At 35.1% G+C, this 26712-nt stretch overlaps 1 long non-coding RNA gene across 2 annotated transcripts in view; it reads right to left on the bottom strand.

Moving 5' to 3' along the window:
- Nucleotides 1-16686: 16686 nt before the first annotated feature.
- The window catches only part of LOC118202438 (uncharacterized), a 43662-nt gene continuing 33636 nt past the window's right edge, over nt 16687-26712 (bottom strand). The window contains exon 4 of one of the 2 annotated variants that reach the window (XR_015039547.1): nt 16687-17950. This is a non-coding gene — a long non-coding RNA (uncharacterized LOC118202438). Of the gene's footprint in view, nt 18583-26712 lie in introns of both variants that reach the window. The other variant, XR_015039548.1, reaches the window with a different exon arrangement.

Below are 26712 nucleotides of genomic sequence, written 5' to 3'. Positions count from 1 at the left end.
CTTTTATTGTTTATGCCATTTTCTTCCACTTAGCTGTTTGAAATGAAATTTACACCCACAATTACTCACGAGAAAAGTGCGACATTTGAACGACCCGTGTAATGTCCGCATCTACATTTTAGTAAAAAAAGTGCGGACATTACGTGAGCACATACGGTATAACGACCCTGTAGCCAGCCCGTTTGCCCGGATTCAAACTCCGGACCGAACTACCAGCATTCAGTGATTTTACCGCCCCCTCCTCTTCGGTCAACGGATGACGTGGCATCTCTTTATTTGAGGGGTGATTCAACAAAAAATTGAAGTTCTAGACCAGTGGTTCTTAACCGGTGGGTGCGGGAGAAGCCCCTACCTAACTGTAAAAATTATTAAATATCTTATAATAAAATATTTGAAATCTGCAATAGTGTTCCCAATATTGAAGCTCATAAAAATTGGTAGCACCTAGCTCACTTATCGGCAAAAGACACAGGAAAGACCGGTGCCGATGGGCGTATACACTATACTACGAAAAGGCATGAAACGCTACAAACGAACGCGAACAGGCAGCTAGGTGACGGAGAAAAGAAAAAAACTTTGTGGGAATAGAAGCGGAGAACGTATTCCAGCTTGCGCATGCGCTGAGTTCAATATGTGCTACTCCAATGGAATCTACGGATTCACAGATTTGTATCTGCATCTACTGTGCCTGTATTGAGTCAACTATTGTGTCTGCGACATGTGTATTGTGTATTCTGACTTCTCCAGAAACCTCTTGAGACTAATACATTCTTAATTGCTCGTTCAAGCCGAATAGGATTCAGTGATATTACAAACGTAAGAACATTATATATATTATATTATAATCGATTTAATTATTTCTAAATAATTAAATCGATTATAGCGAACCCCACCATGTCCAAAAAAAAAAAAAAAACTCGACAATGGAACGATAAGTATGCCGGTTATGGATTTACCTGCACAACCGAAAAAGATGGCACGCAATGACCGCAATGCATCTTGTGTTCCAAGATATTTTCAAACAACAATCTCAAACCATCAAAGTTATTAGAGCATTTCAACAATCTGCATGGTGGCGAAAAAGCGCATAACATAAACAGCTTGAAGTCAAAGAAGGCTCGGTTTGATACCAGTGGAACTATCCTAAAATTGTGCGGACCAGCAATTCAAAAACCTTTATTAGAAGCGTCATATCAAGTGGCATATTTATGTGGGGGGGGGAGAGAAACTCACACTATCGCTGAAGAGTTGATTGAACCTTCTTGCTTTAATTATTGCTTAAACAGTTTTAGATTCGGAAGCACATAAAAAAATCGAACAGATTCCATTATCGAATGATATTATACGATCGCGAATACAAGATCTCAGTGAAGATATTTTAATGCAAGCAATTGAAGACATAAAAAACAGTCCACTAAAAATAAGCATGCAACTGGATGAGTCAACTGATGTTGATAATTGTAGAAAACTTTTGGTGTTTGTAAGGTATGTGAAGGAAAAAGGTGATAGAAGAATTTCTATTTTGTGAGCCACTGGAGGTGAATACAAGAGGAATTGATGTTTTCAATCGCATCAAAGATTTTTTTAACTAAATATCAATTACCAATGAAGGTGATTGGCTCAATATGCACTGATAAAGTCCCAGCAATGTTAAGAAAAAATTCAGGATTTTTTTTCACACATGAAAAGAGAAGTACCGTAAGTTATAATAACGCATTGCATGTTGCATCGTTATGCACTTGCGTCGAAAGCATTGCCAGAAAGTTTAAAACAACATCTAACTACAGCAGTAAATGTAGTAAAATACATCCGAGGGCGAGCGCTTAATCATCGCATTTTTCGTGCATTTTGCGAAGAAATCGGTGCTGATCATACCATGCTCCTATATCATACCGGATACCGAAATACGATGGTTATCTGAGGGTCGCATGCTTAACAGAGTTTTTGAATTGCGTGAGGAAATTACTCAATTACTGACTAGTCAAAACTGCTATTTAGTAAAATATTTTGAGAGTAATGATGCAATGCTGAGGCTGGCCTACTTAGCAGACATATTTAGTACTAATTGCGTGAGGAAATTATTCAATTACTGACTAGTCAAAACTGTTATTTAGTAAAAGATTTTGAAAGTAATGATGCAATGCTGAGGCTGGCCTACTTAGCAGACATATTTAGCCATTTAAATGAATTGAATTTATCAATGCAAGGATTTGGTATAAATATAATAATATCTAGTGAAAAATTATCTTCATTTATCGCAAAATTAGAAAGTTGGATACGTCGAGTAGAAAAGGGGAGGTTAAAATGCGGTTTAGCCCACTGCTTTGCGATTGTTTTTCAATGGGCAATAAACGCGCCAACATGGCTAACGCGATGTTTTGAAGCTGTGTTGTTATTCTGTTGCCACCATCTAATCTCTGACTGCATAGGGAGCAGAAGAAAATTGAACACCATTTTTAGGTGTTTAATTTTCTTCTTTTGTTATAACCTATTAAGAGGGGTTTTTTTTTTTTTTTTTTTTTTTTTACCGTGCCTGTATGTTAATTCAAATGTACATGTACTTCAAATGCCAGATGTTACACAGTTGCCCCTGTATGGCCATGTATCCACACTTATAACTATTAAATAAACTCCAGGGGAGGACGCGGGACATATGCCTGTTAACCTCTGTTAAACTTCAGGCGTCCCCGTCCTCCGTCACCTGTCACCTGCCACTAAATGTTATCGCCTTGTGTTATATTTAAAGAAATTAAATATTGAAAAATCTGCATAAATGTTTCTCACATTGTGATAAAACAACGGTACCTAGAGCCATCAAATTTTGAATAACATACGTTTCCAACCTAATATGGGCATCTGGAAGCCCAAAATTGGAATTTTTTTTATTTTCTGATTGATATTTTGTAAAACTTGAACGAAATTTTGATAGCAAACTCAAAGATTTCAAAGCGAGCAACTGCAACACAGTAAGCGGGAAAAGACATTTTTACGTGCAGAGCGCAAAACTGTGTATCGGAAATTCTAAAGATATGCTCATTTTAAAATTATTTTGCGATACTGCTGTTGAACTGAATTTTATGGTTAAGTGAATATATTTGATAAAGAAAGGTTACACACAAAACGTTCAAAAAACGCCTCTTTAGGCGTAATGTAAAATCTAAAAGCTTTCTCTTTTTTTTTTTTTTTTTTTTTTTTTCACTTGTTAATTCTGTTGCGGTTTGAATGTTCTTATGTAGTGGTTCTTTTTTAATCGAGTGTTTTTCTCCCTGTGGGTTTTAGCCTTTTTTCTGCATATACAGGGTGATTATAATTAAAGTTTAAGTTTCAAAATGCTATAAAAAAAGAACCACTCATGAAAATGACGTCAAAATTGAAAGGAATGTTATTGAAGAAGGCGGAAAGCGTATGGCAGAAGAAAAATTTAGTTTCAAAAGTTAGCAACAGATGGCGCTGCAAGCAGAAGAAGACGTAAATTAAAGTGCTAGTTAAATTTCAGTGTTATAAAGCCGCCAGGTACCAGGCTGTTCCTCAATTCGCGTCTCAGACGTTCGCCATGGGTGTTTCACTGCAGGACCGCGCTCTGCTGGTAGAGCTGTATTACAAGAATGATGATTGTGCAAAAGTAGCTCTGCAAAATTTCAGGACACTGAAGGGTATAAAAGAAGGCGTTGGTCCAATGAGTGTCGTAGGTCTAAAGAAAATGATGCAAAAATTCGAAACGACAGGTTCGTTTGATGTGCTATCTGGTAGAGGGAGAAAACGAGTGCATTCGACGGTAGTTGAAGAAGTGGCCACAGCATTACAGGAGGGGTCGGCCGGTGGTGTGCAACCGTGCAGTGCACGAGGAATTGCTCGAACATTTGACAGGCCTACGAGCACGGTGCTGAAAATTGTACGAAACATCCTGCAATGCTATCCGTACAAAATTGGCCATGTGCAGGAGTTGCTTCCGTCTGACCTGACAGCTAGGGAGACGTTTACGTTAGAATTCCTGGCTCGCATGGAAGTGGATTATGAATGGCCGTGGAAAATTTTGTGGACAGATGAAGCCCATTTCCATCTGACAGGATACGTGAATACCCAGAATTGTCGAATATGGGCAACAGAAAATCCACTGGCAACGCACGCCGTACCAGTTCATGCTGAAAAGGTCACGGTATCATTCATCCTACAACCATATTTTTTCGAGCAGACGGGTGCTTCCGGTCCTGTTACCGCAACCGTCACTGGTCAGAGGTATGCGTCTCTTTTGCGCAACCACGTGATTCCAGCTCTGCAACAGCGTGGATGTGTGGATGAAATCATTTTTATGCAAGATGGCGCTCCTCCGCACATTGCACATCCCGTGAAGCAGCTGCTGAGGCGCCATTTCGTAAATGCTCGAATTATCAGCCGTCATTTCCCTACAGCCTGGCCGTCCCGATCGTCTGATCTTACTCCGTGTGATTTCTGGCTGTGGGGATATCTGAAGGATGTTGTGTTCCGTGCTCCAATTGCAAATTTAGCGGAATTAAAGGCACGCATTTCGCAACACATTCTGAACATCACCCCGAAGACACTGCGATCCGTTATGGAACATGCTGTTTGTCGCTTTCAACTTGTTGCACACAACCGGTTGCACATATTGAACATGTTTTGCGCCAGTCTCGCGACAGTTCCGAACTTCTTTGATGAATGGTTCTTATGCCGTATGTCGCCACAAAACTCTTGAAACCGATTTGTCCCTTTCGATGTGATATGTACAGTCATGCAAATAAAATTATTCAACAATTCTAATTTATCAATGCGTTTTAATGTGTAACTTCCACCTTAGCCGTTGTTTTACGAATCATTTCTCGTTTCTCGTCGTGATTCTGTCGCTTACAGCGCCATCAATTGCTAACTTTTGAAACTAACTTTTTTCTTCTGCCATACGCTTTCCGCTTTCTTCAATAACATTCCTTTCAAATTTCCCATCATTTTCATCAGTGGTTCTTTTTTTATAGCGTTTTGAAACTTAAACTTTAATTATAATCACTCTGTATTAGGGAAACGGCGTATAAAACGTTTGTAAATTTATTTAAAGATGAGGGGGGATCCAAAAGGGTTTCCCCCTGAGATAAATTCATATATAAAACCCCTCAAAAAGACTTTACATTTTTCTTGAAAAGGGTAAGTGAAAACATTTTTCTTGTATGGTTCGTTTTAAAGTTGCTTATTTTTAATATTTTGTATTTCTTTTTGGCTCAATCTTAGAAGATTCGAAAAGCTAACGTTGTGCAATTCTCTGATGTTCTTTTGATGAAAATAGATCGATATGCACATGGGCAAAGCAAATGCGGTGCGCAATGCCGAGTTTGTGCAATTCTGGGATATTTTTTAAGTGAAAATAGATCGATCTGCACATGGGCAAAGCCAATGTGGTGCGCAATGCCGAGGTCGTGCAATTCTGGGATGTTTTTTAAGTGAAAATAGATCGATGTACACATGGGCAAAGCCAATGTGGTGCGCAATGCCAATGTTGTGAGCGATGCCGAGTTCGTGCAATTCTGGGATGTTTTTTTTAAGTGAAAATAGATCGATGTGTACATGGGCAAAGCCAATGTGGTGCGCAATGCCGAGGTTGTGCAATTCTGGGATGTTTTTTTAAGTGAAAATAGATCGATGTGCACATGGGCAAAGCAAATGTAATGCGCAATGCCGAGGTTGTGCGCGATGCCCAGTTTTTGGAAATCTGGGATTTTTTGTAAGTGAAAATAGATCGATGTGCACATGGGCAAAGCCAATGTGGTACGCAATGCCGAGTTTGTGCAATTCTGGGATTTTTTTTAAGTGAAAATAAATCGATGTGTTCATGGGGATAGCCAATGTAGCCAATATTTCAAATTGTGGCCAACAAATATTATCGCCCTGTATTATATTTAAAGGAATTAAACGATTAAAAATCTTCATAAATGTTTCCCGCATTTTTGATAAAACAATGGTACCTAGAAACATCAAATTTTGAATAACGTCATCCTCCTGGGAATATGGGCATCTGGAAGCCCAAATTTGAAATTTGGAATTTGTTTTATTATCGTTTTCATATTTTGTAAAACTTTAACGAATTTTTGAGTAACATACTGAGGAATTTCAAAGCAAGCAATGACAATGCTCTACAAATAAAAACATTTTTATCTCCAGCGCGCGAGACTGTGTATCGGAAAATCTAAAGATATGCTTATTTTAAAATTATTTTGTGATATTGCTGTTGAACTGAATTTTACGGTTTAAGTGCGAAGAACATGATATTTAATTAATAAAGGTAACACGCAAAGTGTTAAAAAATCGCACCTTTGGGGCGTAATGTAAAATCTTAAATTTCAGATTTTATTTTGTTTTTTAATTTCATTATATTTGTTGTCTTTTTTTTTTTTTTTTTTTTTTTTTTTTTTTTTAATTTCTTATCGTTGACAATATTACCTATCGTAGCTTTAGATATCGAAAAGCCATGGCTTTCACAGCGTTTTTTAATAACTAGATACGAATAAATTTCTTTGGAGAGAGCACAAATGTCCGAAGACAAATTGTCAAGTAGCAGACGATAATTTATGCTTTCAAAACTATACTTGCAGTTAAAAAGAATTTCCAAGCAGACGATTTCTTTTGGAATTTTTACTTCGTAATTCGAGCAGTTAGTGTGTTTTTGTCATTTTTCTGCATATATTTCGTTAAATAAACAGTCGCTATGGATTTATCTGTGATGCTGAGAGAGGTGAGTGAATGTACATGTAAATTTATTACTGTATTGGAAATGCAAGGGAAACGTTCCGTCATTGTCAAAAAGACTTTTTATTTTCCTGAAAAGGGTAAGTGAAAATATTTTTTCTTTTTAAAATTGCTTATTTTAAATATTTTCTTATTTTCTTTCATTGTGAGAAATTAGATTTTTTAAATTTATTAATGTGTAGAATTCTAATACGAGAGTATAGAACGTGGTTTAGGAATTTAAGAAACAGGGAAATGAAAGCTGTGTATGATGTTGATATTCAATAATAAATACAGTGTCTCACAAAAGTGATGAGACACTTGTGCTTTACAAAAGGAAACTGTAATAAAATAAATTAAAAAAGCATGTAAAAATTTTTGTGGGTGTGTTTCATACTTAAATTTAGTAACAATTATTACATAACATACATTTTCTCAAAATATTAAAATATTAATTTAATAAAAATACGATTGTTTCGAACGGAGCAAAAAATGGCTCACATAAGTGATGGGACACCATTAGATACTACTACGTACTACAATAAAAATATTTTTTGGGGTTTTTATTTTTACTTAAAAGCAATTGGCAATAATTTATAAAATCGTCTGTAGTATTTCTCTCCAGTTTGTTTTGGAATTTTTGTATTTTTTAGCTCTGTGCAGCCAGGAATGCTAAACGAAAAGAAACTTTGCCTGAAATTCGAAAATTAGTTATTTATTTGCATATTCAACGTAGAAAATCTATTAAAGAAACTGCTGAAAGAATTAACTTGAGTCATTCAACAGTTTTCAATATGATTAAACGATATAAAAAGAATCAGATGATTCAGGATAAAAGAAGACCTGGCCGACCATCAAAGCTATCCAATGGAATAAAGCGAATTATCATTCGAAATATTAAACAAAATCCAAGAATGAGTGCTCCTAAAGTTGTTGCTGATTTACAAGCATTATATGGAGTAATTGTTAATTCTGAGACTATTAAAAGAGTAATTCGATCTGCTGGATATCACGGTAGAGCAGCCAGGAAAAAATTCTTCGTAAGTGAAAAGAAGAGAAAACTCAGACTGACTTTCGCAAAATCCAACATAAATATGAATTCTGATTACTGGAATGAAGTTATATTTGCTGGTGAGAGCAAATTTAATATATTTGGTTCTGACGGTAGAATCTTGGTGTGAAGAAAACCCAGGGAAGAATTTCGCAAACAGAACTTGGTGCCAACAGTAAAACATGGTGAAGGAGGAGTTATGGTATGGGGGTGTATGTCGTCCGCTGGAGTTGGTAATCTTGTTTTTATTGACAGTATAATGGATCAGTACAAGTATATTGACATTTTAAATCAAAATTTGAAATCTTCAGCACGAAAATTGAACCTTCATAACAATTTTCAATTCTACCAGGGCAATGAGCACAAGCACACTGCTTTGAACGTTAGACTCTGGCTGCTGTATAACTGTCCTAAAATAATAAAAACACCACAACAATCTCGACACTTAAATCCCATAGAGAATATTTGGCAAGAATTGGAATCAAGAATTCGCAAACACACCATTTCTTCAAAACAACAATTAAAATCGGTGCTTCAAAAAGAATGGAGTAAAATCACTCCAGAAATCACAAAAAAAAAAATTAGTCGAATCCATACCAAGAAGATTAAATCATGTTTTAAAAGTAAAAGGAAATCCAACAAAATATTAAAACCTTTTAAAAAGTAAAATTTTTGGATAAATATTTGATGAAAAAGTAAGTGTCCCATCACTTATGTGAGCCATTTTTTGCTCCGTTCTAAACAATTGTATTTTTATTAAATTAATATTTTAATATTTTGAGAAAATGTATGTTATGTAATAATTGTTACTAAATTTAAGTATGAAACACACCCACAAAATTTTTTACATGTTTTTTTAATTTATTTTACTACAGTTTCCTTTTGTAAAGGACAAGTGTCCGATCACTTTTCTGAGACACTGTATGTTTCTTTTTTTATTTATATAAAGCTTAAAAATTTTTAGAAAATAATGAAGATTGTTTACTTACTAGTATGTAAGAGATGGTGTCGTTACGCAGGACTAAAGAGAAGGGCTAGCTCATAGAGCGTTTCCCCCTGAAACAGGCAGTGGGGAGTGATGACGTAGAAATGATGCCACTGAGCGCGGAGATGCAATTGACGACATAGAAATTAGCGTTTTAAATTTGAAGAACCAGCGTTTAAAATGAGTTGTGTGTGAAAGATAGCTATAATTTGGAAGAGACAATGTTACTGCAGTATGCATTTTAGACTGAACATTACAAAATTTAATAATACTTACTCAATTTTAAAATAATAGATAAAATGCGTTACTCTTAGCATAAAGTTCCTTTTTTTATTTGCAGGGATTTTTTTTTTCTTTAAATGCCTGTTTGTTTCTAATCATTTCTTTATCTGCATGTTAACTAAGAGAACTGTATTACTGCTTCTAAGATAACTATAATAACAGCTATTTAAAATTAATAAAAAAAAAAAACCCCTTAAATTGGCATAGTTTTAAACATGTATGGTTATATATGGCAAAATTTCTGCTAATCTAAGTTTGAGTTTCAGCCTAATTGTAAATTTTACATTGGCATATTTTTCTCCCGATTCAATATAATAACATATATTTTTTTTAAATAATTTTGTAACTTAGGCTTACATCAATATTTCATTTAAATAAATAAATGTAAGATTGTTATCTTAATTTAGACAAAACAACTTTACTCAGAGTACCTAAAATAATTATTTAATTTTTCAAAAGTGGGGGTTAAGGGGGCAGGTCTTCTTATACTAATTACTTTAATATTATACTTTATACATAATTTATCTAGAATGCTAAGCTAGCACAAAATCGAATCAATAATAACAGAGGATACAATAAAAATAACTGTAACAATAACTTAACAGAATTAGTTGTCATTTGAAATATGCTTTACACTATTAACTTCTAAAATGCCATCTAGAAATATTTCAAATCAAAACGTATTATATATGCTTACTTGTACAGTCGCAATGCAGCTACAAGTTGTTGAAACATTATTTATTGGCTGCCACATTCGAAGCAATCCATTTTCTTGCCCTTTGGGTTACTTTTCTTTGGAAAAAGACATATGCATTTCTATTTAAGAAACGTATTCTAATAAAAGTTCTCACTCTGCAAAATAAACGAATAGCTTCTCTGTTAACTTCAGAATAATGTTTCTCCAGTTTATTAATTAAAGAGCCAATTACATGCTTCCCTTTATAGTAAGTTGTACCATGAACTGCACAAAATATGTTTTCGAACTCATAAACTGTATTCATCCATGAATGAGAAGGTGTAGCCAAACCTCCTAAGGACAATAATCCATTCTGAATTAAATATTGGTTCATTAGCACTATTTTTAGATATTGTTCCCAATTATGGGTCTTTGTCTCGCACACGATAGGCAATATAACCTGCAACATATGTTAATGCTTCTTTTTCGGCTGCCGAAAATTGTCTGTCGGAATTCAATTCTAATTCCCAAGCCATAGGAGAAGGTTCCTCTATGAAATCCAAATCCAAATCATCAATAGTATTGTTACGAATTTGGTATTTAAAAAGCTAATGTTAGTTCAATTATAAATTAAATGGTTTTATTTCTCGCGAAGTGCAGCGCGTGACGAATATTAAAAGAAAGCTAAGCCGGAAAAATTGAAAATACAAGAGCGCGTGCATTAAATAAATAAATATCTCTTTTTGATTTCGAGAAAGTACTGGAAAATTCTAGCGCGTGATTTTAAAATCTTATAAAAGGAAGAAAACATCTCAGTTTGTAAGTAGTTGCTTAGTTTGTTGTTGTTTAGAAAACTGCTCTTGTCGATTATAGCGAATTCGCGGATTAGCGTTCTTTAGCTGTTTTGAATTAAGTTCTATTGGACATTTGAGTAGTTAAAAGATAACTACTGTGAGATATTGTAATACTGCATGATAATTTGAGAAAATTTAAGCATTTTTGTTGTGATAATAATAAATTTTTGTTCATTTTTCATCGGACTTGTGCATTCATTTCATAACGAACCCGTACGCACGCAACAATTTTTGGTGGCAGCGGTGGGATTTAAATGCCAATCACAAGAGCTATGGAAGAGCAGTTAAGACAGCTGATATCAGCCTTTGCTGCATTTAAAGAGGAACTGAAAACAGGTCAAGAAGAAATGAAAGAGGAAATAAAATCTAATCAGGAAAAGATTGAAGTGAGACAGGAATCCGTTAAAGACGAGATGAAATCTATTAAAGACGAGATGAAAGCAGGTCAAGACGAAATGAAAAGAGAAATTACCTGCGTAATAGAAAACAAATTCGAGGCTATAGAAGGTAGAATAGACTCTGTCGAAAGTAAGGTTGGAGAAATTGAAGAAAGAGTCTCCTCCGTTAAAGAACAAATAGAAGGGAGAGTTTCTGCTGTGGAGGAACGAATTGAAGGAAGAATTTGTGCTGTCCAACGCCAAATCGAACTACAAATTGATGATAGGAACAATAGTGATGGCTTTAAATTTCTACCCATGCCTGCTCGTCCCTCTCTGAAGTTATCTACATATGATGGGAAGACCTCCTGGCAGGTGTATAAAACACAATTTTCTATCGTTGCGGATGCGAATGGATGGGATTCCCAAGCTAAGGCCTGTCATCTCGCCGCTTCTTTAAGAGCCGACGCAGCGGATATCCTTCAGACTCTTCCCGAAAATAAAAGGTTAGATTTCGGAGCTCTGTCCGGCGCCTTGGAGCTGCGCTTCGGGGAGAAATGTTTAAAAGACTACAGCAGGCTTCAATTAAAATCCCGTCAACAGAAGCCCACCGAATCACTCCAGGAGCTCGCCACGGATGTTGAAAGGCTGTCACATCACGCCTTTTCGGAGTGCCCGACAGAAACAAGGGAAATCCTGTCCCTGCAATATTTCATCGATGGAATCCGGGATCCCGAAATACAGAAGAAGGCTCTACGAATGGCGGATGTAAAGGACATAAAAAGCGCTCTGTTGTACGCCCTGAAGTTCGAGGCAGCCCAGCAAGCAACTAGTAGAGATCGCTACCCAGTTAGAGCTGTGCGAGTCCATGAGCCAGTGGATCAACTGATGGTTTGTTTAGATGATTTAGCCAGACAAGTCGACGCTTTGATACGGAGTAGGAGCGAGAACAAAGTGGCTCTAAGGTGTTGGAGATGTGGTAGTGAAGGTCATCTAAGACGGAATTGCAGAAAACCCCAGGGTACAGAATATAAAGCAGATGATTTTACCAGACAAGTCAGTGGCTTGAGACGGAACAGAAGTGAAAAGAAACTAGTTCTAAAGGGCTGGAACTGCGGAGTTGAAGGCCACATACGAAGAAACTGCAGAACACCCCGAGGTACGGAAAATAAGACCATTTCCCATCAAAGACGCAGTAAACAAATTAGTGACCATATCAAGGAACTGAGGTTGCCACAGAATGAAAAACCTTGTTTTAAAGCGCTTAAAATTTATACAGTGAGTGGCAACAGTAACGGACTGTCCATTAATGGGAATATCGATGGAGTTCCTTGCAATATGATCATTGACACAGGAGCTAATGTTACCATCATTAGGAAAGATCTAGCTGAACAGTTTAAAGATAAACTTATTTGGACGCCATCCTGTGTTACCCTTCAGACTGCGTCTGGTGATAAGATCGACATAACTGGGAAGTTAAACGTAAGCATCACGTTTGGAAGTGCCGCCTACCATCACACGGCTTATGTGGCAGATTTCACAGATCCATGCATACTCGGATTGGACTTTTTAAGGAAATACAATTTTTCCTTAGACTTGAAAAACAACAAACTGCTTTCAGCATCTGATGGCATGACTATCCATCCTCAAAAGGGATCCTCGCCTGGAAATGTCGACGCCTTGTCCGAAAGATCCAGCTCGGGAAGCTGCCGAAATCATACCAGGGTCGAAAAGAAACGCAAGACTACCAGCTATTCTCCAGCCCAGATGCTCTTCGGTCGAGACCTTCGTCTGCCTTGTGACCGCCTGTTTGATCGCCATACGGATGCGCCTTCATCGCCTGAGGAACACATCCAAGATGTCCAGTCCCGTTTTGAAGTGATGCACCGTTCCGCACGAAAGCGAGTGAACTTGGCGACGGAGAAGATGAAGACCCGCTACGACACAAGAGCTACTGAACATCAATTCCACGAAGGAGACAAGGTGTGGTTGTGGAATCCGACTCGACGGAAAGGACTTTGTGCGAAATTACAGAAAGTACTGGAAAATTCTAGCGCGTGATTTTAAAATCTTATAAAAGGAGGAAAACATCTCAGTTTGTAAGTAGTTGCTTAGTTTGTTGTTGTTTAGAAAATTGCTCTTGTCGATTATAGCGAATTCGCGGATTAGCGTTCTTTAGCTGTTTTGAATTAAGTTCTATTGGACATTTGAGTAGTTAAAAGATAACTACTGTGAGATATTGTAATACTGCATGATAATTTGAGAAAATTTAAGCATTTTTGTTGTGATAGTAATAAATTTTTGTTCCTTTTTCATCGGACTTGTGCATTCATTTCATAACGAACCCGTACGCACGCAACAGTATTTAATGGAAAAGCATCTTCCTCCTCAGTTTTCAAAGCCATTTCAAGTATTTCGGATGTTAAATATGAATCTATATTTCTGCTTTCTTTAGTCATGCATACTTTTGAAGATAAATTTGGCAGCTTATTAACGAGTATTAATTGCTTTAAGCGGCGTATAACTTCACTAGGTGATGGATGGTCATTAAACCTACCAAGAACTCGAATTTGACTAAAGAGACTTTCAAGTGCATCCTGAGTTAATCTAGAGGTTAAAATATATTTAGCATCATACGATGATTTCAAATCCTGGTGTAGGCAAAAAAAAAAGAGAATTTATTGAAATTATTCTTCCTTTTTGGAAAGGCAGTAAGTTGGCTTTTCCCTGAACTCTTAATCCACCAATGACTTTCTTCATTAATTCCAAAACTTGAATTTGTTTTTCATGATGTTCATTTAATCCAAATGCTGCTTTAAGTATTTTATCTGAAGGAGGGTATGTTTTGGTACTATTCATAATATCGAAAAAATTGTCGATTAACTCAAAGAAGTCGGATTCTTTTTTATTTCCTGTGAGGTGGAGTATACCTTTTGCTGTAGTTCTTGAAAATAATGTTTTCGCTGGAGCGACTTTTTGTCTCTCGTTTCCCTTGACCATTAAATAATTTGGTTTTAGTTTGTGACACAATTTAATTCCTCCAGAATCTTTATTTAAAACCTCTTTAATAATATCAACATTTAAAACAGTTCCATCTTCTAAAACAAATCCTTTATCTAAAAAGTGGTTTCTCAGTAATTTGAGGCAGTGCGCTAAATCTGCAAAAACCCATATTTTTTTCGTTTGCAATACTTGGATTTGGAAACTGAGAACTATTAATCGAAATCTGTAACTCTTTCCACAAAGTAGTAGATCCTCCTAAATCAGACACTATTGCTTTCACTTCTACTCCGGATGATTAAATATGTCTTATGAGTCAAAAAAAAAAGTTCTTTCTTCATTGGAGTGTTAAAATCAAAAAGTATTGGTTGTTTCCACTGCGAATTGAGACCTCTTAAAACAAACTGCACTTTTTGAAAAGGACCGAGAATTTGGTCCAGTTTAGAGTCACAGCAGAGTTTAGAATCTATGTGCATTTCGTCGAAACTGAGAACGCATATTTTTTCTACAGAATTCAAATATTCGCATCTTTCCTTCATTACAGCAAGAACATCACTCTGAATTCCTGGACTACATGAAAATTTAGCGCACCATCTCTTTAATGTGCTAGTGCTAGGTAAAGGAATTCCCATTTTTTCTTTCCAAAAATCGTAGCTTTTAGATGACAGAGCTCTTATGACAATGCAACGTGAAATATCTTCACTAGTCCACCTGATTTTTTCCTTCTTTTCCAGCAATGCGTTAATCTGCGTCTTTGTAAAAATATACTTTAGACGTTTTTCCAAATTCTCCGATCTGTGCTGTTTTTTCCTAAACTTCGCTGTTTGGGATTTTAATTTCTGAATTTCCGATACAAATTTCTTTCTAGATGTTGTCCACCTTCTTTGTCGCTGAGCAAACATTCTAAAATTTTTCTTTTCTCTATTTTTCAATATTTTATTACAATTTTCTAAGTATATTATTTTATTCTTCAAATTATCAATACATTCTTGTTTATCTTTACACTTGGGGCACTCGGGGATATTGTCACATAGGACATTGTCACTTGTGAGTTTTATTTCAAAATCATTCACATTTGATTTATTGTTGTCAGCTTCAATTTCGTTCTCGGCCTCAAAATAACTTTTCTTTGGGCTTAATTCGTGTAGTCTTTCAAAAGCACTCTGCATTAGTTTTCTTTTCAAATGTCTCCGATTTCTTGGTGTTATTTCGTTTACTGCACACGATAAATTTACTTTCGGCACAGCACTGCATTTCAACAGTTTCTTTTGCGGCAATCCAAGCAAGCGATTTCTCGTGTCATCTTCATAATCACTGCACAGAAAATGTTCGCTGCAAATTCTTGTGTTTTTCACATTAATAGAATCCTGTCTCCGACATTTATGTATCCATTCTTTCGTCAAAAGCAAATTGTCCTTGGGGAAAGCATGAAATACAATATCTCTTCCTTTCGTATTTCTATAAGTGTTACGGCACGTTGCTACAGCACAAGAAGCCATAATTCATAAAGGATACTTTAAATATAGAATTTGAAAGGAAAGCAGACTAAAACTATATATATATACACACAAATTATTTTAAATATTTGCATTGTTAGAAAACAAATATGTATGATTAAAATTAAGTTGGGATATGCGACCTCCAGAAAATCGTCTCGCAACTGAATTAAACTACAGTTTTAAAGGCGCGAAATCAGAGCAGGTGCAACAGAAACACGTCAGATTACTTCCGGTTCCCCCCTCCATGAGGCTCGCCTCGGCGAGGAGTCGATCAAAGGAATGACCTAGCCCTTCTATTTATCCCTGGTCGTTACGTAGCAATAAGGTAATTTTGTAAAGATGATAAAGTTAAAATGTTCCGCAATATGAAATTAAAATTTTAAAAAATCTGTTTTTATTTGTAGAAATACTAAAGCTTAAAAATATTCACCCTGTATGAGAGACTGTGACGTTGTTTACAGTTTTAATAACTGTTACAATTCACTTACCGTATTATAATAGTTTGAAATACAAAAAATTTAGTATACTTATTTCTACATCTGTAGAGAATACATTGTGACGTCACAATCTTAGTCCTACACATTTATGAACGTCACATAGCTCCGCCTTCGCAACTTTGTTTATGCATGGCATTCTGAGATTTTACTGGCGATTTTCAAAAAATCGCCAAGCAGTGGGCTAAAGCACATTTTCACCAAAAGGGAATTTTGCAAACTTTCCCTTGCTCGATTCTGTTACTGCGAAAAATGAAAAGAATACAATTATACCCGACATTGTAATACATTTGAGACATTCAATGGATATTTTTCTACCGGAAATATTACCAAAACTCAGAGATGGATACTGGATCTATTTCTATTTGACTTAAATTTGATGGATGATAGTTATCTGAAAAAAGATCAACTTATTGAAATGCGAGCAAGTGGACATGTTCAAATGAAATTCGAACGATTAGAATTGCAACTATTCTGGTGTTCACAGTTACAACGTTATCCAGAGTTGGCGAACGGAGCACTGCAGTTACTCTACCACCTATTGTGCAAAATTGGATTTTCATCGCTTTTGCATATAGAAACTAAAGCGAGAAATCGCTTAAATGCAAGTGATGACTTACGTGTATGTCTTTCAAGAAAGGAACCTCGCTTCGCCAGTATAATAATGAACAACAACAGACTAGTCATTAATAAAAATATTGTTTTGTATTCATATAAAATGTACAATGTTTTTCAATAAACAATAAGTTTCGCAAAAAATGAAATTTTCTAGACTAAAAAAAATTAAAACACATTTATCCATGGGGTGCAAAGATATATTTTCAGATTCAATGGGATGCGACTCGCTAGAAAGGTTAAGAAACACTGTTCTAGACTAACAGGCTTTTCGAGCTAGTAATGAAATAATCTCTTAAACAGAAAGAGAGTATCAGATTAAACTTCAAAATTTCATGAAACGCGCTATTTAAAATACCATTTGATTAAATACTAGGAGCGCAGAATATTAAAATAGTTTTACAAAAATAAATATGAGATTTTGCAAAAATTAAATGCAACAACACGTAAATGTCATGCTAAATAACACGTAATGTACTAACATATATAGCATGATAAAAATATATCGAAGTAAATGTAATTTTTTTAGAAGATGCACTTCAAATTTATGAGACATTCTTAAGAAAAAATATTTTATTCCATTAAATATTTACAAACTTTTAATTTTTAAAAAAAAATATTATCATTACTTGTCTCATCAACATTCAATTCATCTTTAAGTATTTTGTTACTGTCACTTAACGAATTATTACTAATTTTTCCAAAACTATATCTATTACCTTAGGTACACTCCAATGTGTTAATTATTACATTTTTAAAAAGGTTTCGTAGTTTTTTCTTTATAGCTTTCCACGATTTTCCACCACGGAGCAGACATCTTGTCGGCCGTGTCAATCTTTATTTCGCTAACCATTCGTTCTGCTCTTTCCATATAAAAGCTTTAAATGGTTTATCACTCAGTTTAGAGGCTGCAACTGATATGTCAGACCATTAGGAATGACATATAATTCTGCATTAATTTCTTTTAGAATCTTCTTATTCCAGTTTATAATACGTATCGCCTCTTTTCTAAATCTAAAATGCTACTCAAATTTTAATCAGTTTTTCGAAGGTGCGTTCGAATAATACGGTAGTAAGAGATGTCTGCAGTTAACACATTTTGAGGAATGACCGTAACTTGAAATTAAAATGTTGGCAGTCTTATTGTCCAAATTTAACATTATGCTTCATGAAAACATGGCCTTTTAAATGTTCCTTCTGTCTAAATTTTACACCACATATTTCACACTGATATGGTTTCTGTCCAGTGTGAATTAAAATATGGCGGCGCACATTAGTTAGGTATCTGGAAGTGTATTTACAAAATAAACAATGGTAGAGGTTTATTCCCACAGATAACTTCTCAGTTCTAAAGAAAGCTTGATACATATGTGAATTTTTAATTGTTGAACCTGCAAAGAGGGGGAAAATAGTTTTATATCACAGGGTTAAAAATACTAGATTAAGTTAAATAACAAATAATTTACCTAAGCACACAAAAATACAGATATATATTCAAGTTTTAGAAAACAGAAACAAATGACAAAACTGACCGAAATTTGTGAACGAATGTACAGATTTATAATTTCAAAATTAAAGTGGTTTTGAAATACAAATACAAATTTGAGGCAGAACATGAAGAACAATTGTTACTATCTCTTAATTTGTAACAATAACAAGTCTTTAAGCCAGTGGGTTCTCCACTCAAAAAGGAATTTCATAGTTTCAGGCGGAGGTGGAAATTTGGCCAGCTTTTATTTACCTGTTAAATGCTTTTAGTTCATGAACATTAAAAAAAAACTACTTTTTTTCAAGTTTTTATATTTATCAATATTTTCTATACTTTTCCTTGTTTAATTTATAAAACACATTAAGAAAATCTAAATTTAAATAAATGTATACGTATTTTTTCGGGTTTTGAAAAGGAAGGAAAGGAGAATGTTAATCTTGCCTTTAAATTCCCCATGGTTAAGGTGAAACAATTTGGTTGCAGCCTCGGAAACAAAGCATGCTGTGAATTTTTTTTCTCAGACACTAGTCAGCCCTGATAATGAATATTATTTTTAAAAATTAGGATATTAAAAAAATAAATTTTACATTAGTGAAAAAAACCGCCAGATAAAATGTTGAACTAATAACTATGCATCTTAAAAAATAATTTTAAGAGTGCAGAGGTTTAAATTAATGCATCATTTCAAATACTAATATTCAATAAAATTATACATAGTAATGTTACATTATTTTATGTTTTCAAGATTCATTTACTTTATATGTATGTACACACACACACACACACACACACACACACATATATTTCCAAGTTATTTTATATATCAACCTGACAAAATATTACATAAAATTAAATATACTGGAATACATTTTAAAATTATGTTTACAGAAAGAATGCCATTAATGATTTAATGTTTCTTACATGATAAATTTTTTAAAACAGTTATGACAAAAATTTATGTTTAATGTTTTAATTATATTTACTTGAGAAACAAACTGATGCCTACTTTTTCTTGTGGGCAATCAAATATGCAGCTGCAATTAAAACTCACTTCGAATGCATCTTTTTGGGGGAAATAAGTAATTTCCATGTGCAGGTTCTCGTAAGCTTTCACTGCACCGATGACAAGACATTTCGTTCTAGGAGGGATAGTAATATTATCATCAGCAATTATCTAAGTAGCTTATTTTATTTTCACCACTCCAAACTTTAGTATTTCTTCATTACACAAGAGCAATTCATTATTTTTGACATCAAAATACGTATCTTTTTAAAAGTTAATTCCAAGGATGCACAGATCTGTTATATCAGCCACATAGGCTGCGTGCTTATATACAAAATGCGAACTTGATGTATACATTCACTTTTCCGTATACTGGCATTTTCTTCTCGTTCAGAGTCTGTAGATTTAAAGATGGAATCGTATCCACATGGTACCAGTTTAAACGCCTAATTATATGAGCTCGCAGAATGTTCACGCTCGTTTCGGTGTCTATTATCGGGTAAGATGAGAAATCTCTGATTTTTCCTTCAACGCACAGCGCTTGATCTCCGCATGAAGTAAAGATTTTTGAAGAAAGTTGAATAAGACACTTCCTACAAACGGCAACCTCTGCCCATCGATATGGCCCCTTATTAGTTTTCTTTGTCCTTTTGAAATACTTTTGAGTCTGGAGCTGGAGGCAAAAGACAATGTTTCCGTAAATACCTTTCTCTATTACAATTCCAACATTTTAGTATTATTGTTGGTGTTCTATATCACCTTCGTTACTCTCACCGCCTTCAAATTTTTCATGAGCTCTGTGATCACTTTCAGTATTGTGTCCTCCGTACGGATGATACCCCTTGGCCAATGGGATTTTCTACTGGCATTCTGTGCAGTCTCTATTTTCCTCCCATGCAGTAAAGCGCTTTTAAAATCTTTATCAACAGTTATTCGGATTTTTTGTTGTATAGCGGGATCTCCAAGAGCATCCATAAAATATTGCAAAATCAGCGTCTTTAATTTCCCACCCGCAATCTGGAAATGTTAGATGCGTTAATTTTTCAATATCAGCCGCCAATTCTTGAAGGGTCTCTCTTGTAGGGCGATAATCCTTGAGAAATGCTTCTCCAGACTATAGATCTAATGCATCAACTGAGACTTCAATAGCTGAACATTTTTCGACTTGTAGATGTCTGCAGCATATTCACCTCCCTCATTTCAGCGACATTTGCTTCGATGGGCTTCTTCACATCCGTCTTCATTTTAGCAGAACTCTCTGCTATTGTGCTCTCTATTTGCGGCTTTCAACTGTTTTTCCATCTTCCTGACTATCAGCATTCAAAGAAATCTTACTTCGACAATTGTTGCGGGTTACGGTTTCGTTGATCTCTTTCTAAATGATGATTCCAGATAAACACTAAGAAATACACGATCTGTTATAAAATTTACCTATGCACAGCATAATAAATAACTACGAATAGCTCAAGGAAAACGAAGAAATTAAGCAACTCTCGCTTAATGCGTGAAAAATATTGTCCATATCGAAATCACTTTGACAGTAAACTTTCTATCGCAATTTAAAGAACACTTAAACAACTTGTCCGACAGAGACCGTAGACTTGTCGGACCAGTCTACGGTGATTTGAAGGGCATACAGCATAAATAAGAAGGAATTGCGCCCTAAGAGGTGTTGGAGGTAAAAAAAAAAAAAAAAAATTAAAAAATTGAGCACGAAGAGCTCCGCCGATGTGGCGAAAATAATGGATGAGATTAGGCAGGAACTCTCTCAGATATCATCAAAATTAAATAGAACGATTCCAGCTACAATCAGGATCGCCCGACCATTTTGCTCTGTATCACAAAGCAGTCCTTGCCGTATGAGCGAAAACCAGATAGACTATTCAAGCTGATATTAATCTTTTCAATTAAATCCACAAAATTATTCTTGCTCGCTGAAATTTACAAAAATTTTCAGCCGCTTTCAGGATTACATATAGGATATGCGCTAATAATTTGGCTTTAACGGTTCCTTTAATTAAGGCTATAAGTTTCCCTATGATGACGAAAAAGTTTATTTCAGGTTGCTGATTTTCATCTGTAGTATTCTTCGCGGTTGCTGGGTGGAAATATTTTCGTCTGATTTCTTGGCCAAGTTGGGAAACTTTTATCTGGCTACTGGATGTTTCTAGTTCTCTGCTTCACAGGTTTTTGCAAATTCTTTACATATTTTGGCCATCCCATCATAAGGTTCACGGCAGAATAGACATACAGGATTTTCTTCTTAGAACTGGCACTCCGCAATTCTGCGGTTGTACTTGCATATAACGGAATGAATTACATTAAACCATATGTGCTGCGTGTGGCCAAATATTTGGCAAATAAAGCATTGAGTTAGCCATTTCTTTTCGGGATTGAATTCTTCGATTAAAACGTTGATGCTCATAATGTTATTATTAAGGTTAAATATTCAAGTCCAGTTAAATAAGTTAAGTCCAGCTTCATTTCGTTCATGTTCAAGAAAGAATATCGGCAGTTTTTTTTTTTTTTTTTTTTTTTTTTTTTTTTTTTTTTTTTTTTTATTACTTTTTCATGTTTCTTTGTACACTGCTTCACTTGGATGATAGGGAATTTTCTTGCAGCTAAATCGATCTTTATAACTTCCTCTGGGACAGCATGGCGAATTCTTTTCAATATCGTCATCTTCTGTCTTATCATTTCATCTCCAATAGATATGAAAGGGGATATTTTCTTTTTAGACTGTCTTGTACTCTGTGGTAATCATGTAAATTTTAAGAGTTCTCTTCCTATGCTGCACTAGTCAATGTCCAGTTCTATTATGACTATTTGTGAAATTTTCTAATTTTGTATTCTTGTTCATTGCTAGTCTCATATTGAAGCTGTTGTTCACTTCGGAGAGAAAATTTATTTTGCCTTGCTCTTTTTGTATTTTCTTCTGGAGTGTGGATGACCTCTGAGTGACCTAAAGATACAGTTTTCCATTTCTGCTTCATGTTCCTTTGCTTCACTACGAGTTTCCATCTCGGCTTCATTCAGTTTGGAATACTTCTCCATAATAACAATCCAGCAACTCCTGTGTTCGCTTTTGCTACTATTTCTCTCTGTTCCTTTCACTTATTTTAGCTATGTGCTGAATATACAATTAGCGCTGCATTTTCGGGAAGCTCTGCCACTTGTCGCGCCACGGAATAATAATTTTTTATTGGATATATAGGTTCGATTACATTAGAGGAATTTTGCGATTCATCGCTTCTTCCTTTTTAGCCGATATAGTTCTTTTCCTTTTCTTAGTTTTAGAACCAGTTTCATTTTTCGGATGTTTATAGAAGTCTTCTACTATGAGTTTTCAAGATATTTTGGGAGGTTTTCATTACTGTTTATATGTTTTCATTATTATTTGTAGTTTTCTTAGACTCTTCTTCTGCTACCACTGTCTTCTGTCTTTTGCCCTAAATTTTTTGTCTCCATTTTAATATCTTCTTCATCAAGTCCCCGATATTTAAGATTGCATCTCACAGATTGTCTCGCATAATGGTAGTTTTCGGGAATGAATTTTAATTTAATTCTGCCATTCTAAGTTCATTTATTATTTACTTCATTCCTTCGTATTCTACCATTATTGCTGCTAGTATACTACGAATAATTTTCTTTCTGCTTTGTTTCATTTCGGCTAGTCTTATTTCCTATCTTTTTCTTAGCTTTGAAAACTGATTCATTTCTTGAAAATTTCAGTTTAATTTTTCAGTAATTATCCTTGTCGAGTCGATTACTTCATCATCTGAGAGTTCCGAACGTTTATCATCATTCGGCCTTTGAGTTATTGTATATAAAATCCAGATTGCGAGGCAGGCGTACTGCTTCACCAGCTGAGAGCTACAAAAATACAAACCGTCACATTTCAAATAACCCAGATACCCACAGCTCGTCCTATCATTGATTACACAGTGAAGTGGGCATGTTACACGCTTTTGAAAATTATGGCTTAAGGTGTTGGCAATAATAAGATAATCACGCAACAGCGTCGCTAATATGGCGAAAAGCGAAAACCGTCGAGCTGATCTCTAAAGCATGTCCAGCTTCTGTGATGCGCCTGTGACGTAACTTGTGAGACACAAGTTACTGAAAATAATGACACCCTAAAGAGCGAATTTCATGGATCAGTTATAAAATTCACATTATATATACATTTAGTTACCAGTACAAAACTACTCTTAAAAGTAAGAGTAAAGAGCTCTTGATAAAAAAATATTTATACATACAATATTTACATCTGGAATATATAGCAGTCCAAAAGGAATTGTGGGGATAGAAGAGATTCTTCTCACTAGTCTAATTATCAGAAGTTAACGTCTAACTGCAGTCTAGACCAGCAGTTCTCAATCTTTTGAGTAACATGCACCATCTAAACAAAAATTGAAAACCTTTAGTACCACCACTCTTCAACAAAGCCCAGATCGCATAAATTTACGAGTGTTGCATCAGAGAGGTATAGTTCGTGAAAAATTAATCTCCTCCAACTGATCACATAGCGCAAGTAGCATGTTACTGTCCTAGTATTAAACACGTTTCTGAGAATTATGCCCCAAGGCGTTGGTAATAATAAGATAATCACGGAAGAGCGTGACCAATAAGACGAAAAGTGAAAGCTGCTGAGCTAGGCTATGAAGCATGTTGCGCTTCTATCAAGCGGCTGAGAAATAACTTGTGAGGCTCAAGTTCTTGAAAGGTAATTATGCCCCGAACTCTCGAAGTAGTATTCATACAGAGTAATACGAGCACGGTTCTCGTGTAGCAAAAGCTTCTAAAATTGCAGGAAAAATAAATCGAGAAGGCTCGTAAAGAATGTTATTTGCTTATAACTTGTGCTTTACTTGAGTTGTTTTTAAAATCTCACCATTGCCACATTCAGAACCGACAGATCAAAAACTTCATACATGAAACAAACACTTAATATATAAAACATGCGGCTATAAATATAAAATAAACCCTAAAAGGAGAAAATAATTAAATAAATAAATGCATAATATCAAAACACTGCAATAAAAAGAATTTAAACAGTTATAGATATTATTATCACATACAAATTAATATACATTGCCCTCCAAAAGTTAAGGAACAGCATGTTTTTTTTTTTTTTTTTTTTTTTTTTTTTTTTTTTTTTTTTTTTTTTTCGTCTAATTTGAGAATGAAGCAACATAGAAACAAGAAATTTAAAATGCATGTTCACTAAACAGTTCTTTAATGAATGCGACATAGAATGTTTCTAAAGTTCAATACAAACATAAATTACAACAAAAAATTGCACTCTCGGCAAATAAATTCAGTTTTTGAGAAACAGTATACCACAGATTTTTAAGGAAAAATGGGGTGGTAACATTGCAAAATTGGACTCTAATAAGAAATGCAGCCACTCCTAGCTGCAATACATTGGCGGCAGCGACGTTCCATGCTCTCAGTTAAACTGTCGTTCAGCGAAATGGGAAGCAAGGACCAGACACTGAGTAATCCTTATTCAAGCTCATCTACGAACATTGGAGGAGGATTTAAAGCAGCAACCTGTCTCCCAAAGATGCTGTATCGGATTCAGGTCTGGGACTGCACTGGCCATTCTATCCGCTTCATACCGTGACCCTCAAGATATTCTTCAGCAACCCAAGCTCGGTGTGGTCACGCATTGTCGTCAATCAGAAGAAATCCAGGACAATATGGGCGAACATATTGATCAAGGATTTCGTTTCAATATCTCACACCGGTCAAAGTTCCTCCTTGGAACACACGCAGTTCAGTGTGACCACGAGAGAGATACCAGCCAAAACCATTATTCCACCACTTCAGTAATTATGTCTTTCTACAATATGGGATAGGTTGTATCTGGTGCGTTGTTCCCTCCAGATCAGCTGACAACTTTAATCACTCCCCAATGTGAACCTGGACTCGTTTGTGAAGAGAACAGACGCCCATTGTTGACTGGTCCAGGAGACGTGTTCTCTTGTCCAACATGAACGTGCACCTCTGTGTCCTCGGGTCAAGGGGATACAAACAACTGGTCATCTTGCACACAGACCTTTATTGTGTAGGCGCACTGTAGTACCTGAGATTCTTGTCCCTGTTGCCACTAAATGATCTGCCATAAGTTGAGGCACAGTAATGTTAGTCCTAAATAAGGTCTCCCGCAGGTGTAGTCATTCTAGGTCTGCCTGGAACATGTTTTTTAGATACAAACTCCTAGGATTTAAACTGATTCCATGGTCGGTGGAGCACGCTACGAGAGATAATGAGACGTCTATCGCAGCATCAGCTTCTGACATTCCCGTTTCCATTCATCCAATTGCCCGCCACCTCAAAGAATCGGGAAAACGACTTCTGGATATTTTCCACGAAACTGTAATAACAACTGAAGATTAATTCCTTTTCTTCTTAGAACTTTGTATGTTAGTGCGAATAAACTTTAAACTCGATGAATAATCGTGAACAAAAATTACGATTTTTGCATTTTTTCTCAAACTCCTATATAAATATTCAGTTCTATAAAATAAAAGTAGTAGCCATTGTTTTTGCGTATATTATCTTAAACTTCGTTACTGTCATGCATATGAACTGTGAAATTAAACGTTACTGATATTATTGTAATGGTGAGCTTTGAAAAACGTGCTGTCCCTTAACTTTTGGAGGGCAGTGTTTTGATGGTTTTAACTGAATTTCTGTTCCTTGGAGATGGTAAATGAAACTTTTTACTTTTATAAATTATTGGTTTATATATATATATATAAAGAATTAAACTTATAAACTTAATTGGAACAAACTGACAACAGACTTTTAAATTTCTAATTTTCAATTAAAGCACAACCTACTTCAAGGCATATGCAAACCAAAAAGCAATACACTCGAAACTGGCGAGTTTTATATCAAAATGGGGTAACACTTGGAATCAAACAGAAAATGAAGCATTTATCAACAAGGTTTTTGGAACATGCAGTATAACTTTGAAATTTCAGTAAACAGATAATATAAGCTGCAGCAATGAGAAAATAATTTTCCTCTAATAAAAAGGCCTAGACTATATTACTGTAAGAAGGGGGAAAAAGAAACACCTTGAATCATTAGTCTAAATATGATATACATATCCCTAATTTCCTATAAAAGGATACATTAAAAATTTGTCCCATTTCCCAAACTACTTTTTTTTTCCTTTCATTTTTGCAAAGCACTCTATTCTTTACTGGACTAGTCAGTTTAGTAAGTCATTTCTTAGTTTATATATTATATTATAAAATCAAAATCGATACCAGATATATTTTTTATTATATTTTATAAATTCAAAATCCATCCCAGATATACTTTATCAACTATTCCTTTGATTTTATTATAGAATATAGAAACTGTTGATTTAACATTTCACACAGAACCTATAATCTTTACAGTCTTTACTTAACATATTGAGTATTTACCTATTTGATTCTATAGCATTCACCGTTACTAAATTCTATTAAAATCTGGCCTTTCAATAAGGAAAATAATTTTTCTGTGACATGTTTACCATTTCATAATTAATTAATGGCTATATCTATATATATATCAAAAGGTAATAATTAAATAAAAATTAGATTAGGAAAGGGGCTAACAGTGAACATTCAATTAGAGTGTTACCTAGGTATATGCCA

The sequence above is a fragment of the Stegodyphus dumicola genome, chromosome 2 (assembly GCF_044657685.1).
Source record: "Stegodyphus dumicola isolate Sdum_Otavi_A_Nest chromosome 2, ASM4465768v1".
Classification (NCBI taxonomy): domain Eukaryota; kingdom Metazoa; phylum Arthropoda; class Arachnida; order Araneae; family Eresidae; genus Stegodyphus; species Stegodyphus dumicola.
This window is presented reverse-complemented; position numbering and strand designations above follow the sequence as displayed.